This window comes from Grammomys surdaster, unplaced genomic scaffold (assembly GCF_004785775.1).
Source record: "Grammomys surdaster isolate TR1022 unplaced genomic scaffold, NIH_TR_1.0 62, whole genome shotgun sequence".
Lineage (NCBI taxonomy): Eukaryota > Metazoa > Chordata > Mammalia > Rodentia > Muridae > Grammomys > Grammomys surdaster.
In genome coordinates, this window is record NW_021604564.1 from 11238010 (window position 1) to 11255002 (window position 16993).

Consider the following 16993-nt stretch of genomic DNA (forward strand, 5'->3'; position numbering starts at 1 on the left):
CCATGGTTGTAAAAGCAGGGTTGTTATTTAAAATGTTAGTCTCTGTGATCAAGAGAAGCTACCAATTCCCAGAGAGTTCTCATACCTGAAAATAAGCCCAATCTATTTTGCAAATCTATGTTATGCAAATTGCAAAATCGATCACTAAATTAGAAAGTACTTTCTGAAAAGATTAAAGAGATCCTACAATGGCCTGTTCATTGCAAAGGCATCCATTCAATAATCTCCCTAGGTTACTGGGCACTTAACAAATGCTTCACAATTGGACATATTAAAAATCTGTCTGATGGAGGAGAATGTCTATTATCACAGAATTTCCTTTCCTTCTTAAAGGCTACAGACTTTGTTTGCACAGTTTGTTGGATAGATGTCATGGTCAAGTGTATCCATTCTGGAGTCAGACCACTTAAACTGAATCCTGGTTCATCACTTGTGACTTAAAAGTAATCACTTCACTATGCTTCATCTAGAAAATGAAGAGAGTGATTAAAAACAACTCATTTGTACAACTGTTCTGAGAGATAAATAAGTTAAAACTATAAAGTATTTATGGACAGAATGAAGCTTTACACTAGTAATTGCTCACTAGCTATTGCTGTTAAAATCAGGAATTGTAGAGTAACAGTCATCTCGGGCACAGCTGCCATCATTTTGCAATCATCAAACATTAATTAAGATGTATTGTATTCTATGCAGCATTTATAAAACCAATATATTTCTGCTATGGTTCATAGCTTGCTGAGACTCAGTAAGTCCATATGAACTGTGCACATAGTAAATGCATGAACCATTACCACCCACCAGAGTTTACCAGCATGAATTCAGGAGCAGGACTTTCTAAAAGAAAAAGGACATACCATATCCCAAAAGAAGGAAGGTTCATCCCATACCTGACTAGAAGTTCATAAACCATGAAGTCACAAAATACTTTGTAGAAGATGCAGAGGGAAGGTTTTAAATGGAAATATAGTAAACAACTTTGTGTTCTTATCAGAAGAAAATAACCTGGACAAAGAGCAAAAGCTAGCATTATAACACCCCCATATTAAGAGCACACTCAGTTGAGGATGAGCTGGTGATTGAGCAATGTGCTTTACAATCAATGTAAAAGGGAGAAAAGGAAGAAGTTAAGTGAGTGGTCTAGTCTTGGGTTCCAACACCTTAAGAGGACAGACACAGCCTGTCCAAGAGGAGCTTAGTGTTGAAGTACAACCAAAATATTTTTTTTATTTCATTTCCAGTTAGATGTCAGGCACCAGTCACTTTGTTGTGAGGTCTTAGAACCAACCGTATACATTCCATACTCTCCTCTGTGAAGGGGCTTATTGTTAACGGTAGAGCTGTCCCTGGATCTCCAGGCTTTGTAGTGTTCTTGCTATGTTTGCATAGCACATATTGCTCTTAAGAGTCTTCATGCCTGGCATTCTTTCTACAGACCTATGGACATTGCTTTCTGAGTTCTACTCTTTTTTACTTCACAGTCAGGGTAAAACCAAAACACATCAGAAGAATACAATGGCAGACTTCTGTCTCCTAATATAACCTCATTTCTTATTAGTGACATAACTTTGTATTTAGCCGGACAATTAACTATCTAGAAATGCCATCCCATCATCTCTACAGGCAAGTAATGGTTTAATGAGTGGAATGTGAAGTATCTTTTTCCACCTTTGCGAAATGTCTTTAAAAATAGAATTGTTGGTTAAAGGAGATGGTAAAGGGCCTAGGGCACCCAAATATTATCTGAGTTCAATCCCCAAATGTCCAGGAAAAAGACTGATGTGGTCAACAACATCTATAATCTCAAATAGAGGGTGAGAAAGAAGAGCGTCCCTGAACAGCTTGGCTGAGTAAGAAGGAACAACAGAGATGCTGCTGCCTCAAAAACATGCAAGAGGTGAACTGACTCCCAAAAGCTATCTCCTGACCTACACACACACAGACACACCCCCACACAAACACACACCCTACAAAGACACACACACCACACATATAACATACCAGAACCACACACACACACATGCACCACATGTGCCACAAACACAGACCACAACATATCTAACACACACACACCAGTCACATGTCACACATATACCCCACACCACACACACACACACAAACACACACCACACACACACCACACACCACACACACATACAAATCACACATACCACACGCACAACACATACACACAACACATAGCATACCCCATACACACCACACACACCGCACACACACCTCACACACACCACACACATACCCTACACACCACACACATACCATCCACACACCACACACATAACACACACACCACACACCACACACTGCACACATACCACACAGTCACCACATATACACCACACACATAACACATACATATACCACCTATACCACATATACATAAACATACCACACCACACACACACATACCGCACACTCATAGAAACACACACATACACACACCACATACCACATACTACACATAACACACATACCATATCACACACACACATGCACTTAAAATATAAAGTCATCGTCCTTCTGCTCTTCCTCTTCCTGCCTTGCCATGTGTAGGACCAGAGTTGGACTATTCCAACTCTATTACTCAATAAACTCAGTAGATTGAGTCACCTCCAGTCATGCAGACAATAATGCTGCACCAAAGAATGAAGGAAGAGTAAAGAGAACCTTTAACTCCTACATTGTCCACTTACATAGCCAGTCCTTTGATATTTGCTTCCCTTCCCTTACTGAAGGGAATGTACGTCCATCTTGCTTGTAGGTGTTTTCTGGATGCTTGACTCATTCAATAACTCTGTGTCAATAGCTAGAAGTAGGCTGCTAAACTATCTTACAAAGGGCACTGACTAAATGATTTTGTAGTGGACACCAAAAAAGTGGACATCATAGGCTATGAAGCCAGTAATATTTATCAGGCTATGGCAAAGCATGTTGTCAAATGTTTATGTTTAATAACCCATGAGACACCCATGTGCCAATGAAGCCTGTATCTACAGAAAATAAGTGATAAAAGTAATAAAATTAATTAATATATTAGTTTGAATACAGAATTAAAGAAGAAAAGTTGAACTCAATAAATAATTAGCTGGTTGACAAGCAGACGTAGAAGGATAAGTGCCGAGCTGAGGCAGGAGTTCTCCATGTAGTTTGTTGTCTCATTGAGAGTCCTATAGCTAGCTGCCAACTCAATTTGAATCCAAAACAGCAAGAAAAGATTTTTAGCCAGGTTTTGGTGGCTTGGTTACAAAAATCAGATTGTCTTCTTGCTTGAAAATTTTAGATTCATTTTATTTTTCTCCCACACAATTTTGTGAAAATTAGGTTGATCTAACTTCATAAAGACTGATTAATAAATGAAAAATTCTGTGTAGATTATACAGGCTTTGTGTATTCATGAGAGGTTTATCGAAAACCAAGTTTAAATACTTTCAAAGAAACTCCATTTAGTTAAAGCATATGGAGGTTTTGCTGATGTTTTAAAATCATTAACCCTAAAACAAATCCCTTCTCTCTGAAACAGTGTCATGAAGAAATTTATACTCCAAATCAGTCATGAAACAATGAAAAATAGCAATCAGGTCCTTGAATGATGTGGCAACAAGATGTCCACCTGTCCTTCAGACCAACGCAAAAAAAAAATCACTGAAGTGCACTGAGAGACTGTATTCATTTTTATGAATTTCAACAGGTGCTGACTGGAGGTAGGGGGAGCCCTGCTATGATCAGTAGTAAGCTCACCACCTGAGCTTTTCTCTGAACGGCTATCAAGGGTTAATCCAATTGTTTCACATATGTTCAGAATACTTTGTTTTATCTACTTTACCTTAGATGACATTTGTAGTTTTTTTCATTTTCAAGAACTGAGACATTTCATCTAAAGAGTCAAATATGTATGCATAAAGTTACAATTGACCCTCAATATCTTTTGCATAAGGGGTAATGTTATTTTTATTTTTCATCCTGGTATTGATATTATATCATATCTCTCACTCACTTTAAAAATAATCTTTCAGCCATCTTGATAACCAAATATATTGTTGTATTGATTTTTTCAAAATCTTACATTTCAGATACTTTTGTAATTAGTTCTTTAAGTTTCATACAATGTATTAAGATCATATTTATCACCTCCCTGATGAGATTTAGTCTGTTGCTATGTATCCTAATGTAAGTGTAGGCCCCCAAGGTCTGGTTGTCCCAGAGATGAGACAGTCTGAACATAGACCAAATTGATGCTATGTGACCTTGCCCAAAGTTATTTCTGATTGGTGCATAAAGATGCCAACAGCCAATAGCTGAGCAGAAGAGTGAATAGTGGGTATTTGGGATTCCTGGGCTTGGGGTATTTGGGATTCCTGGGCTTGGGATCAGAGAAGAATCATGAGGGGGAGAAGAAAATGGAGAGAGGAGAAATCCAACATGGTTTAGGTGAGTTATAAAATAATAGCCATGTAGGGTGGCTAATTGGAGTTCAGAGCAAGCCAGATGAAACATGGCAAATTATATAATGGGATTATTTGCTGGGAAGTAGACATAATAGCACAGAAGATAGATAAGGTTTACTGTAAACATAAAGGTTATATATGTCTTTTATTCAGGAACTAAATGGTTAGAGGTGGGATAGAAACCCTGAAGTGAGATGAGAGAATTTTTTTTTTTAATTTTTTTATTGGATGTTTTATTTACATTTCATATGTTGTCCCCTTACCCCATCCCCCACCCACCCAGGAACCCCCAATCCCCTCACACCTCCTCCTTCTTCTTTGTGGATGTAACCTCTATCTACCCCCCCCCCACTCCCACCTCCCCACCCTCAAAACTCCCACCCCCTGGGGCGTCCAGCCTTCATGAGGTCAAGGATCTCATCTTCCACCTGTGCCCAGCAGGGCCCTCCACTCTTATATATTCAGCTAAGGCCCTGGATCCCTCCATAAGTGCTCCCAGGCTGGTGGTTTAGACCCTGGGAGCTGTGGTTGGTTGGTATTGTTGCTCTCCTCATGGGGCCACAAATCCTTTCAGCTCCTTCAGTCTTCACTCTAACTCCTCCATTGAGAACCCCATGATCACTTCAATGGCTAGTTGTGAGCATCTGCCTCTGAATATGTCAGACTCTTGAAGACCTCTGAGGAGACATCCATATCAGGCTCTTATCACCATGCACTTCCTGACTTCCACATCAGCATCTACCTTTGGTGACTGCACATGGGATGGATACTCAGGTGGAAAGGTCTTCAGACGGCCCCTCCTTCAGTTTTTGTCCCTCGCTTTGTCTCCATATTTGCTCCCTTGAGTATTTTGTTGCTCCTTCTAAGAAGGACCGAATCACCCCCACTTGGTCTTCATTCTTTATGGACTTCATGTGGCCTGTGAGTTGCATCTTGGGCATTTTAAGGTTCTGGGCTAATATCCAATAATCAGTGAGTGAATACCATGTGTGTTCTTTTGTGATTGGCTTACCTCACTCAGTATGATAATTTCTAGTTCCATCCATTTACCTAGGAACCTCTCAAATTCATTGTTTTTAATAGCTGAGTAATACTCCATTGTGTAAATATACCACATTTTTTTAATCCATTCCTCAGTTGAAGGACATCTGGGTTCTTTCCAGCTCCTGGCTATTATAAATAAGGCTGCTATGAACATAGTTGAGCATATGTCCTTATTATATGTTCGAGCACCTTCTGGGTGTATGCCTAGGAGTGGTATAGCTGGATCCTCGGGTAATGCTATGTCCAATTTTCTGAGGAACCGCCACACTGATTTCCAAAGTGGTTGCACCATCTTGCAGTCCCACCAACAATGGAGGAGTGTTCCTCTTTCTCCACACCCTCGCCAGCATCTACTATCACCTGAGTTTTTAATCTTAGCCATTCTGACTGGTGTGAGATGGAATCTCAGGGTTGTTTTGATTTGCATTTCCCTGACGACTAAGGATGCCGAGCATTTCTTTAGGTGCTTCTCGGCCATTCGAGTTTCTTCTGTTGAAAATTCTTTGTTAAGCTCTATACCCCATTTTTTAATAGGGTAATTTGGTTGCCTGGAGTCTAATTTCTTGAGTTCTTTGTATATATTGGATATTAGCCCTCTATCAGATGAAGGATTGGTAAAGATCTTTTCCCAATTTGTTGGTTGTCGTTTTGTCCTATTGACAGTGTCCTTTGCCTTACAGAAACTTTGCAATTTTATGAAGTCCCATTTGTCAATTCTCGATCTTAGAGCATATGCCATTGGAGTTCTGTTCAGGAACTTTTCCCCTGTGCCCAAGTATTCGAGGCTTTTCCCCACCTTCTCTTCTATTAGTTTCAGTGTATCTGGTTTTATGTGGAGGTCCTTTATCCACTTAGCTTTGAGCTTTGTACAAGGGGATAAGAATGGATCAATTTTCATTCTTCTACATGTTGTCCTCCAGTTGAACCAGCACCATTTGTTGAAAATGCTGTCCTTTTTCCACTGGACAGTTTTAGCTCCTTTGTCAAAGATCAAGTGACCATAGGAGTGTGGGTTCATTTCTGGGTCTTCAATTCTATTCCATTGATCTTCCTGCCTGTCTCTGTACCAATACCAGGTAGTTTTTATCACTATTGCTCTGTAGTACAGCTTGAGGTCAGGGATGGTGATTCCTCCCGAAGTTCTTTTATTGTTGAGAATAGTTTTCGCTATCCTAGGTTTTTTGTTATTCCATATGAATTTGAGAATTTCCTTTTCTAACTCTGTGAAGAATTGAGTTGGGATTTTAATGGGGATTGCATTGAATCTGTAGATTGCTTTTGGCAAGATGGCCATTTTTATTATATTAATCCTGCCAATCCATGAGCATGGGAGATCTTTCCATCTTCTGAGATCTTCTTCAATTTCTTTCTTCAGAGACTTGAAGTTCTTGTCATACAGGTCTTTCACTTGCTTGGTTAGATTCACACCAAGGTATTTTATATTATTTGCAACTATTGTGAAGGGTGTCATTTCCCTAATTTCTTTTTCAGTCTGTTTATCTTTCATGTAGAGGAAGGCTACTGATTTGTTTGAGTTGATTTTATAACCAGCCACTTTGCTGAAGTTGTTTATCAGGTTTAGGAGTTCTCTGGTTGAAGTTTGGGGGTCACTTAAGTATACTATCATATCATCTGCAAATAGTGATATTTTGACTTCTTCCTTTCCTATTTGTATCCCTTTGACTTCTTTTTGTTGTCTAATTGCTCTGGCTAAGACTTCCAGTACTATATTGAATAGGTAGGGGGAGAGTGGGCAGCCTTGTCTAGTCCCTGATCTTAGTGGGATTGCTTCAAGTTTCTCTCCATTTAGCTTGATGTTGGCTACTGGTTTGCTGTAAATTGCTTTTACTATGTTTAGGTAGGGGCCTTGAATTCCTGATCTTTCCAAGACTTTTATCATGAAGGGATGTTGAATTTTATCAAATGCTTTCTCAGCATCTAGTGAGATGATCATGTGGTTTTTTTCTTTGAGTTTGTTTATATAGTGGATTACATTGATGGATTTCCGAATATTGAACCATCCCTGCATTCCTGGGATAAAACCTACTTGATCATGATGGATGATTGTTTTGATGTGGTCTTGGATTCGGTTTGCTAGAATTTTATTGAGTATTTTTGCATCGATGTTCATAAGGGAGATTGGTCTGAAGTTCTCTTTCTTTGTCGGGTCCTTGTGGGGTTTGGGAATGAGTGTAATTGTAGCTTCATAGAACGAATTGGGTAGTGTTCCTTCTGTCTCTATTTTGTGGAATAGTTTGAAGAGAATTGGTATTAGGTCTTCCTTGAAGGTCTGATAGAATTCAGCACTAAAACCATCTGGTCCTGGGCTTTTTTTAGTGGGGAGACTTTTAATGACTGCTGCTATTTCCTGAGGGGTTATGGGACTATTTAGATGGTTTATCTGCTCCTGGTTTAATTTTGGTACCTGGTATCTGTCTAGGAAATTGTCCATTTCATCCAGGTTTTCCAGTTTTGTTGAGTATAGGCCTTTGTAGTAGGATCTGATGATTTTTTTAATTTCTTCCTTTTCTGTTGTTATGGCTCCCTTTTCAGTTCTGATTTTATTAATTTGGATACTCTCTCTGTGCCCTCTGGTTAATCTGGCTAACGGTTTATCTATCTTGTTGATTTTCTCAAAGAACCAACTCCTGGTTTTATTGATATTTTGTATTGTTCTTTCAGTTTCTATTTGGTTGATTTCAGCCCTGAGTTTGATTATTTCCTGCCTTCTACTCCTCCTGGGTGTATTTGCTTCTTTTTGTTCTAGGGCTTTTAGTTGTGCAGTCAACTTGTTAGTGTGTGCTCTTTCCAGTTTCTTTTTGTAGGCACTTAGAGCTATGAGTTTTCCTCTTAGCACTGCCTTCATGGAGTCCCACAAGTTTTGGTATGATGTGTCCTCATTTTCATTGAAATCTAAAAAGTCTTTAATTTCTTTCTTTATTTCTTCCTTGACCAAGTCATCATTGAGTAGAGAGTTGTTCAGTTTCCATGTGCACATGGGTTTTCCATTGGTTTTGTCATTATTAAAGACCAGTCTTATTCCATGGTGATCTGATAAGAGGCAAGGGATTATTTCAATCTTTTTGTATCTGTAGAGGCTTGTTTTGTGACCAATTATATGGTCTATTTTGGAGAAGGTACCATGAGGTGCTGAGAAAAAGGTATATTCTTTTGTTTTAGGATGAAATGTTCTATAGATGTCTGTTAAGTCCATTCGGTTCATAACTTCTGTTAATGTCAAAGTGTCTCGGTTTAGTTTCTGTTTCCATGATCTGTCCATTGCTGAGAGTGGGGTGTTGAAATCCCCCACTATTATTGTGTGAGGTGTAATGTGTGTTTTGAGCTTTAGTAAAGTTTCTTTTATGTATGTAGGTGCCCTTGCATTTGGGGCATAGATGTTCAGAATTGAGAGTTCACCTTGGTAGCTTTTTCCTTTGATGAGTATGAAGTGTCCTTCCTTATCTTTTTTGATTAATTTTGGATGGAAGTCGATTTTATTTGATATTAGAATGGCTACTCCAGCTTGTTTCTTGGGACCATTGGCTTGGAAAATTGTTTTCCACCCTTTTATTCTGAGGTAGTGTCTGTCTTTGTCACTGAGGTGTGTTTCTTGTATGCAGCAAAATTCTGGGTCTTGTTTGTGTATCCAGTCTGCTAGTCTGCGTCTTTTTATTGGGGAATTGAGACCATTGATTTTAAGAGATATTAAGGAAAAATGATTGTGGCTTCCTGTTATTTTTGTTATTAGAGGTAAAGTTATGTTTGTATAGTTATCTTCTTTTGGGGTTGTTGGAAGATTACTTCCTTGCTTTTTCTAGGTTGTAGTTTCCCTCCTTGTGTTGGCGTTTTCCATCCATTATCCTTTGAAGTGCTGGGTTTGTGGGAAGATATTGTGCAAATTTGGTTTTGTCATGGAATATCTTGGTTTCACCATCTATATTGATTGAGAGTTTTGCTGGGTATAGTAATCTGGGCTGGCAATTGTGTTCTCTTAGGGTCTGTATGATGTCCGTCCAGGCTCTTCTGGCTTTTATAGTCTCTGGTGAGAAGTCTGGTGTAATTCTTATAGGTCTGCCTTTATATGTTACTTGACCTTTTTCCCTTACTGCTTTTAGTATTTTTTCTTTGTTTTGTGCATCTGATGTTTTGATTATTATGTGACGGGAGGTATTTCTTTTCTGGTCTAGTCTATTTGGTGTTCTGTAGGCTTCTTGTATGTTTATGGGCATCTTGTTCTTTAGGTTAGGGAAATTTTCCTCAATGATTTTGTTGAAGATATTTACTGGCCCTTTAAGTTGGGAATCTTCATTCTCATCTATACCTATTATCCTTAGGTTTGGTCTTCTCATTGTGTCCTGAATTTCCTGGATGTTTTGAGTTAGGAGTTTTTTGCTTTTTTCATTTTCTTTGACAACTGTGTCAATATTTTCCACCGTATCTTCTGCATTTGAGATTCTCTCTTCTATCTCTTGTATTCGGTTGGTGATGCTTGCGTCTGTGACTCCTGATCTCTTTCTTAGGTTTTCTATCTCCATGGTTGTCTCCCTTTGAACTTTCTTTATTGTTTCTATTTCCAGTTTCAGATCCTGAATGTTTTTGTTTAATTCCTTCTTTGTGTTTTCTTGCATTTCTTTAAGGGATTTCTGTGATTCCTCTTTAAGGGCTTCTATCTGTTTACTTGTACTCTCCTGTATTTCTTTAAGGGAGTTACTTAATTCCTTCTTATAATCCTCTATCATCATCATGAGAAGTGATTTTAATTCTGAATCCTGCTTTTCAGGTATGAAGGGGTGTTCAGGGCTTGCTATATTGGGAGAACTGGGCACTGATGATGCCAAGAAACTTTGGTTTCTGTTGCTTATGTTCTTGCGCTTGCCTTTCGCCATCTGGGTAACTCTAGTGGTACCTGCCCTCTCTGTGTAAGATTGGAATCTGTATTTCCAGTTATCTTGCTTATTGCAGAGCTCCTCGGAGTCCAGAGGTCTCTGTGGTCTTATGCCCCTAATCTCCCGGGTGGAAGAACTCCTGGGACTCAGGCCACCTCTTGGATCTGGTAATCCTTCTGTTCTGAGTGCAGTGGCTCCTCGGCTGCTCTGAGTGCAGTGGGTTCTCGATGACTCAGGATTCAGTTTCAGCTGCTCTGAGTGCAGTGGCTCCTAGATGACTCAGGATTCAGTTTCTCCACAGGACAGGAGCAGACCAACTCTGTGTCAGCTGCTCTGAGTGCAGTGGCTCCAGCTGCTCTGAGTGCAGTGGGTCCCTGATGACTCAGAATTCAGTTTCAGCTGCTCTGAGTGTAGTGACTTCTCGATGACTCAGGATTCAGTTTCTCCACAGGACAGGAGCAGACCTACTCTGTGTCTGCTCCAGTCCCAGGGACCAGGCAGGGGCCGAAGGGAAGTGGAATTCCGGAGGGGCAGGGTTTGGGTAGCTGCTGTGCCCTAGATGTCCCTGGCTCCCAGATGTATTTCTGGGGCTTAGGGAGTGAGATGGAGTTCTTACCAGCTGCTCTGAGTGCTGTGGCTCCTGGATGACTCAGGATTCAGTTTCTCCACAGGACAGGAGCAGACCGACTCTGTGTCTGCTCCAGTCCAAGGGACCAGGCAGGGGCCGAAGGGAAGTGGAATTCCGGAGGGGCGGGGTTTGGGTAGCTGCTGTGCCCTGGATGTCCCTGGCTCCCAGATGTTTTTCTGGGGCTTAGGGAGTGAGATGGAGTTCTTACCAGCTGCTCTGAGTGCAGTGGCTCCTGGATGACTCAGGATTCAGTTTCTCCACAGGACAGGAGCAGACCAACTCTGTGTCTGCTCCAGTCCCAGGGACCAGGCAGGGGCCGAAGGGAGATGAGAGAATTTTAACAACACCTCTCCAACTCTTCCTAGATCCAATCCCTTCCCTACCCACTCAACATTCTTTTTGGTGTCTGTGTGTGTGTGTGTGTGTGTGTGTGTGTGTGTGTGTGTGTGTGTGTTTTCTTGCATGCACATAAGTATGTGTTTAAGCTTCAAGACCAATTTGTGCTGCGCAAATATTATTGTCTGTGTGTTCTTCTGTTGGAGCAAGGTCGACCTACCAGGGACTATATCTTTAAAAAAAATTCTGTTTTCTAACAGTTAACCATTTCCAGTAGCACTAAGGCTAGGGGAGCAATTGTGTGGTTAACTCCCCTCTCAGGTCTGGTATTTGTCTGACTTAGGTGTGCACAGATCTTCTGCACACTGTCCCAGTTGCTGTGCGTTCACACATTCAGCTGCCCTGCTGTGTCCAGAAGACAATATTTCCTTGTACTCACCTTCTGCCTCTGGATCTTAACTATTTGTCCCATCTTTCATAATGATCCCCAAGCCTTGGGTGTTGAGGGTGGGTACAAACATACACTCAATTTAGAGATGATCATTTTGTGGTCTCCTATTCTTAGATTTTAAATAACTTCTCCTACATTATTAACTTAAATTTGATTCCAAGACTCTCTTAATTATTGCTCCATGAGAACTTTGGATTTTCTCACTCATCTTCTTCCTTTTGTCCTCTGTGCTTTCTTAGTGTGAGAATCCACTCTGGTGTCCTCAACTCTTTTATTACCAACATTCTGTGCATTAAGTTTCCCTCTAAGCACTATTTTAGCTACATTAAAGGAGTTTTTTAATATTTTAATTTCATTTCATTCAAAAGATTTTCTCATTTTTCCTGAGACCCCTTTGACTATGGACTAATTAGCAATTTTGCTCATTTATTGATCTAACCTCAAATTCGCTGGCTTGGCTGACAGCCCACTCTACATTAAGGTTTCCATTTCTATTGCTATATCTTTACACCTAAACTATTCATTGAGTTTTTCTTTACACCTTCTACACTTTGTTGACATTTTCTTCCTGTTATATTTTGTTGACATTTTCTTTCTTTCCTCTTATGTCAAGTGTGTTCACAATTGCTAGGTGCAACATTTTGGCATTCGGTACTGTATAACACCCTTGCTAGATCATCTCCACATTTGTGATAGAAATGGCATTCATTGCTGTTGTTTGTTTGTTTGTGAGAAGGTATACTACCACTTCTTTAAATTCTGAGTAATCTTGATTTTTATCATGGATATATTTAACATTTTATGTGATACTTTGCCTCTTATCTTGCTAAATACTGAAAAATATGTTTACATTTACTATGCAGTTAACCAGATTAAACTCAGATCCTTCATGTGTGGGTGACTTCAGTATCAGTTCAACCTAAAGCCATTGTGTTAATTATTATCAGTTGTCTGTCTGGGACCAGAGAAGCTGCTCTGCCCATCAGTTTAGTTTTCAGGATCTTTGCCAAGCTTGCTTATTAAGGTTATTTTGACATATATTCAGCCTAGAAGAAGATCAGGAGTGGTTGAGCATATTCATGTATGTGCCTCTCACTCTGATCTCTGGCATTTCTCAGAACCTGCAGCTTCTCTTTGCTCAGTCTTTTGGTCTACTACACACATGTTCTATTGTTCCTGAATCTGCTGCCAAGTGCTGACAGGAGATGGAGACAAGGAAACCTGAAATGCTGCTGTTACTTCCTTGTACTCACAAACTAATCCGTCCTAGAAAAGTTTTCTTTTTCCATTATTTGAACCCCCCCAAGCTTGATTTCCAGTGTAAGATTATAGAAAACATTTATGTTTTGCATCTTGCTCGCTCTTTTTTATGTAGTAAACACATACTGCTTTAACAGTCATATGTAATGAAACTAGAATACTAGCCAGGGAGACCTTTCTATAAAGATCACACAATAAATGGAGAAAAAAACATAAATTCAGTGGAAGGCCATGTTAGAACATGCAGAGCCAGAATGGTGGCATTTATAAAAGCAAAGCAAATGGAGGGAAATCAAGGCGGGTTTCACAGCAAACAGAGAATTTGAGCAAAGCACCAAGAGGTTAAGAAATGAGAACGATACTTTACACTGAGAAGAGCTAGACACAGGGTGAAGAGGTATGAAAGATGCAGCTTCCGAAAGGAGCAAATTCTCAGGAAATTAATATGGTTTCAGTACATAGACACATGTAACCAAGTGAGTTACACTTTCACATATTTAGAAGACCTAAAACTTTGAAGCAAGGTAGCTGTCCCTGCCTAACTCTGGTAATGAAATTCTCTATTTGGTGTCTATACTACCCTTTTCTGAAGTCTAGTGTTCTCATGTTGTCCCTCTGAAAATCTATCTTGAGTTTCACTTCTTATACCACCTTGGAGCCAAATAATTACTAATAAATATACATTTAAAATGGCAGCAGACTATATGTTGAAATGCTATTACTGCCAGGTATATTTTTATTTCAATAATTTTTTATGCTATCTCAAAATGACAGGACTCAAAGGAGTATATCTCTGTTAGCAGAAATGATAAGTCAGAAGATGAAGTATTTGGGGATCCAGGCTGCTGAAGCCTTGCATGATCTCCTAGTTCACCCTTCCATTCATGTGGAAACAAAATAAAAGAGATACATTTGGGACACACCAAAATACATACAAGTTACCTAAGATATCTCTTCTACCTTAGAAATAGTTTAAAGTTAAGTAAGATGCATGACACTAACCCAGCTGACCTGACCCCAACCCTTTGACCCCCATACATGGGTTATATCATGGACATATTCACACACCCATAACCCTACACACACTCTTACTCTCACATGCTCTCATACACACATGCTCACACATACATGTTCATACACATGTTTACACACACATACACATACACTCATGCAATAAAAATGTAAAAGCAATAAAGAAAATATTTCTTCATAGCCTCCCTAAAAATTATTACATAAGCAATTTTTCTCTGCTTGGGGAAAATAGTAGGAGAAATAGTGAAACAATTTCTACATAATTTTGTTACTTCATTAACTATAAATGCAACATGTGACTTGTAAACTAAAGGTGAACATTTAGAAAAAATAAAATATAAATAAATATATCTAAATGTTTTGAATCTACATTTGTCATAATAACACTAACATAATAAACTAATTTCATTTATGTGCTTATACTATTTAATTCTATTTATACCAGTTAGAAAAATAAATTTAATTAGGTACCTTTATTTAAATAATCACAATACCTTGTGAAACTAAAGGGACATTTTTATATGCATGTATACATACATACATACACACATATGTATGTGTGTCACAAGGCAATGTGTATTTAAATCTCATTTTCATATACTTTATAATCCAATATTATAAATGGGCACATATGCATATGCAGAGATAAATGAATACATATTATCCACTATAAAATGTAAGAGTTTATTCTACATGATGGTGCTATCATTAAAATTAAGACTTTCTCATCATTTCCGTTTATAATGGTAATACAGGAACAAAACCTCAGCAAGACAAAGCAAGTGGAGAAAATTCTATCTCTGGGCATTGCTCAATCAAAGCAATGTCAGAAACTCACCTACAAACACTGCAAACGCTCCTCAACATTTCAGCCATGGATCAGTCACATGAACATTTTTGCCACATTTTCCATCTTTCTTATGACAACTTAAATCTCTAGTGAGGCAAAACTGCTGCCCACACTGTGCTGCACATCCCTGGACTCTGACCTCTGACACCACCAATGGCCAGCATTGCAACCCAGTAAAGAGAAATTAGCTACATCTTTGACATTTATTGAAAAATAATGGAGAATAATGAAAGAGATGGAGCTTAGAAGAGCATCTCTCAGTGGTCCTCCTTCCCTTCATTGTTGTTGGGACACTCTCATCCTATCACTCAGCAAAATGAAGTCTTTTTGGTTAGCAACACGTACTTTACTCTGAGACACTTGACTGATCATCCACTGTAACTCAAGCATCCCCTTGCAAGCCACCCTTCAGTTCCAAGTGCTCATGGAAAAATCTTCGTATTAGAGCAGTTCCAGAAACAGAGTTTTATAGACTCTGTAATGTGGTCTTAGACGTGCCTCCATGTTTGCCCTGCATCTTGGAGCCACCCAACCGCATCAGTGGTCATATCTATTCAGCTGACATCTCCCTGACTTTGATGTTCTTTAGGAAATAACAATTCTAGCAATCACATCCCACATGCATGGATATGAAACACATACAGTGATCTGCAAAGTAGCAAACCAAAGCTAGGAAATATAATGTACTCCTCAGAAGTGATTCAGATCTGTGGTTGAGGAGATACAGAATGATCAGAAGGCCTGTAATCCATAGTCTTAAATATACTCTGAAGGATAATTATATTGAGGAAATGTATTTAAAGCCATGGTGGACATGACTTACGCTTGATCTTAGCCAAAAGTCCAAGAAGCGATGGTGGACATGGTTTAAACTCACCATGTTCTAGAATATGTTTTGAACTTGAAGTCTCAGAGGAACTCTCAGTTTTATTCCCAGAAGAAAGAGAGAGAGAGACAGAGAGGGGGGAGGGAGGGAAGGAAGGAGGGAGGGAAAGGAGGAGAGAGACAAAGAGGGAGAGAGAGAGACAAAGAGAGAGAGATAGAGAGAGAGAGACAGAGACAGAGACAGAGACAGAGAGAGAGAGAGAGACAGAGAGAGAGAGAGAGAGAGATCTCCTTCACAGAATAAGAAACACTACATAGTTCACATTTTATTACTCCCTCTTCTGTATACTCACATAATGGAGGAAAGAATGCAAAACCAAAAGAACTTCTGAAATACAAATAAGCCCTGGGTTTATTTGATTTTCAGAAACTTGTTTCTGTAGCTGCCAGGGTTCTCTGCTTGGATTCCCACTCCACACCATCACACTTCCTGATAATTTACTGCATGTGACCACTGTGTTCCAGGGCTGATTCTGATGTGGGAATTTGTGAGGCATGCTGGAGTGTGCGCACACACATTTGGTATAAAAGAATTGTAATTAAACTTCAGCCATCCTCTCCTACAGAGAACACTGAATTAGAGTTAAAATTGGTTTCTATTATGTTTAATATATCAGAGGCACAGGGGAAGATCATTAAGACAGCAGAGAAAAATGAAATCTGTATGTAAGCGTTCCATTTATTACAAAGTGTGGGTGAACTCAGAGCCGGCTTGACAGTGGTGCAGAGGGCACCTACCTGTAGGGCTAAAAATGTAGACTACAGAGATGCTCCCTCCAAAACCAAGACTAGAGAAGTGGCTTATGTAAGACAATCAATTACCCAAGGTCCCCAGCTCTCCCTGTAGAAGATCCTGTAGAGAAGAAAGAAGCTAAGAGCTCTGGGACTTTGAACTTAAGCTTTCTCTTTCTTTCTCCATTCTCACCACTTGGGAGTCCCATCTGGGCCTCTTTCCCCACACTGTCTAAGGCCTCCCTTCTTGTGTTTTCTGAATCAGAGCCATTTCTGTGCTCCCTTGGGGAAGAAAGTCTGCTATGGCTTGGATCACTCTTGTCAGTGTTAGGGGAGATTTTCCCTCTTCCAGATCTGCATGGAACTTTTCCTTTCTTCTCTCCACAAGGAACTTTCAAACTGTGCTTGGTAGCTCTGTTCTCC